The following is a 3,244-nucleotide window of genomic DNA, read 5'->3' as shown; positions in this document are numbered from 1 at the left end:
CATATTTTGCATGGTTGTTTGAAGGTTTTGATCATTTTAAAAAAAAAAGAAATCAAAAAAGAATAAATAAGGGAAGAAAAATTGAAAATGAATTGAAAAGTAAAAAGAAATTATTCGAAAAAAAAAAAAGTCTCTTTTTCAGTAAAACTTTTTTTTTTGTCTATGTATATTTTCTTCATTAATAAAAACACTTTATAGAAGAAACTAATGGCCATACAAATAGATTCACATTCTGCAATAGCTCCTCTAGCCAATCGTATCCTTCTAACAGTCTCAGACCAGCATTAATGGTAGCTAAAATTCACTAGAGAGAATCAGTATATGTAGCCCTCCAATTTTGTAGATGGAAAACTAAATTAAGCAAGTAACATTATAGAAGTGTATATGGCTTCCAAACCAGGTATCCTTACTGACTGGCCTTGGAAGTCTCTTGGAAGCTTCAAGATACAATATTATTAGTCTGACTTGCCACACTGTGATTGCTTTACAATCTTGCCTACTCTTCTATGTTTATTTTATTTTTGTTTTACTACTTATGTTACTTTTATTTGTTGTTTCAGTATCTGATATTGGCTCCATGGGTGGTTCATAGCATATACTCATTAATAATCAAAGATGGGAAGGAAAGAGACCCTGTTTACGTTCTATTTTTCCTATTTCTGTTATGGAGGACACTTCACAATCAGATTTGGATTTCTCTGTCTCGATACCGAACAGCTAAAGGCAACAATAGGATCGTTGATAAGAGTAACAAATTCGAGCAAGTTGATAGGGAAAGCAACTGGTCTGTCAGAAACTCACTCTCACATACACAGGCTGATGACCTGCATGCATGAATATTCACATTTTCTTGTGGTGTTTTGTTTGCAGGGTTGACCAAATATTGTTGAATAGGATCCTATTCTACGTAGGTTACATGATACTTCCTGGGGCTGCTCACATGCCCTTATGGAGAACAGATGGTGTACTTCTTACAATTCTTCTTCATATGGGGCCTGTTGAGTTCCTATACTACTGGTTACACAGAGCATTGCACCATCATTATCTTTACTCACGCTATCATTCTCATCACCATTCCTCGATTGTCACAGAGCCCATCACCTGTATGAATTGATCATTTACTCTTTGATCCGTTACTAATTAATCACTACCTACATTAGAATATGACGTATCGTTGTTTCCATGGCAGCTGTCATCCACCCTTTTGCTGAACACCTAGCATATTTTATACTGTTTTCAATACCACTGTTAGCAGGAATTTTCATGGGAAAGATCTCCATTACAACAATCTTTGGTTATATTTCTTATATTGATTTCATGAACAACATGGGACACTGTAATTTGGAGCTGATCCCTAAGATGTTATTTTCCATTTTCCCCCTCTTACGTACCGTATGTATACCCCCCTCGTAAGTTTCTCAATTCCTTTTTACATAGTTTTCCGTGTTTAGACAGAAAGATCAGAATTTATTCTTGTATCTCTACCTTTTTATTTATTATCTACACATCATCTTATTCAGACACAATTTTATGTGGCTCATGTCATTATAAGAGGATATAAAGCCAACATAAAAGGAAAATATATGGTCTTCTTTCCAATTTCAAATGTGTGAAGAAATGATTGACTGCTTCACATCTCGGGTATCACTCTCTACATCACACTCAATTCAGGACCAATTACTCTCTTTTCATGCCCATCTATGATTACATCTATGGTACGGTGGATGTGTTATATGAAAAATCACTTATAAGACCTGAAGAATTGCCCCATGTGTTTCATTTGACACATCTAGTAACGCCACAGTCTATCTATCATCTGAGGCTAGGATTTGCCTCCTTAGCCTCCAAACCTTACACATCCAAATGGTACGTATGGACAATGTGACCAGTGACATGTTCTATAATGTTAACATGGACCTATGGTCGTGTGATTATTCTTGAGAGGAATCAATTCAACAAAGTCAATGTCCAAGGGTCGTACCAAAATTCAAGATACAAGTAAGCAACATCTTATTGTTAACTTGTTATCCCTTTATTTTTTATTTAATCATACTTCCGTATATTATTTACTCTTTAATTTAACTTTATAATTTATTAATAGACTCAATTATTATTGATTTTGATTTTCCCTATGAGTTAAATTTTATTTTTGATAATTTATTAAATATTCAATCAATACAAGTACATCATATATACATAGAAAATTACCTATAACGAATGTATCAACCTCAGGCAAAAATCTTGGGTCTGTCAATTGCAACCAAAATGTATTAAATTTAAAAGGATTGTACACAAGTTTAGCTAGTCTGGAAACTTCTTCCTACAAGTCTTGTATCAAATGAAACCAACATACTTCGTCTTTGTGATGTAGTACACTCCTTCCTTACTCCTTAATGGATCACCTCAATTGACATTTGATGACTCAAATTCTCATCTTTAGCTTTCCTTCTTGAAAGAGCTTCTAAAATATTTATATCAAAATATTTGATTTTGAGAGTTTAGATCAATGATGAAAGTAATGATAAAAATAAGTTTTTCTTTTAATGGGCCGTTTTTCTAGGGTTATGAAAATTAGTATTTTCTTTATAAGTATAAAAAACTCTATTAAAAGTAGAATAGAAAATCTAATAAAGTTGGAAAGTGAAAACTAATAAAGAATGATTACTCGAGTTTTTAGAAAGTATTGGACTCATTAAAAAATCCAGAGCATCAAGTACCATTTAATTTGAAGGTCCTTTGTTTAGTGAAAAAAAAAAAATTGTGGATGTTAGGAAATCCATTAAGGGGATCTACAAGTCTTTGCTCAATGGTTGAAATAATACATGTTTGAATAGTACATGTTTAAACAAGGGGTAGTAAATATATAAATAAAAGGTAGCGCAGTCTAAGTGTTATGTACTTGCACCTAAATTCTAATGAATTTCTCTTAACTTGATTTTTCTTATTAACCAAATGGATTTCAAATCAAATAAAACTAAATGTGTTGGCAAGTATGATAATTTTTAATGATGGCTTAAAACTCAAAAGTAGAGTAAATTAATACTAGAATTTACAGAATCAAAATTGGTTTGAGGCAAATACGTTAATTTTGCCTCTTTACACAACTAAATTTTTTAAAAAAAAAAGAAAAAAGAGAAAATTTTGGATGTCAAATCAAGCAAAATACGATTATTTGTTTGAAAAAATAGATATAATTTGTGTTATGATTATCAATATACTACAAAAAAAAACCTAAGATAGGATG

The 3,244-nt window shown here is 31.9% G+C and overlaps 1 pseudogene; it reads left to right on the top strand.

Annotated features, from left to right (window-relative positions):
* Positions 1-1,898, top strand: LOC100267851 (very-long-chain aldehyde decarbonylase CER1-like; annotated as a pseudogene).
* Positions 1,899-3,244: the final 1,346 nt, after the last annotated feature.

The sequence above is a fragment of the Vitis vinifera genome, chromosome 15 (assembly GCF_030704535.1).
Source record: "Vitis vinifera cultivar Pinot Noir 40024 chromosome 15, ASM3070453v1".
NCBI classification, from domain to species: Eukaryota; Viridiplantae; Streptophyta; class Magnoliopsida; order Vitales; family Vitaceae; genus Vitis; species Vitis vinifera.
This window is presented reverse-complemented; position numbering and strand designations above follow the sequence as displayed.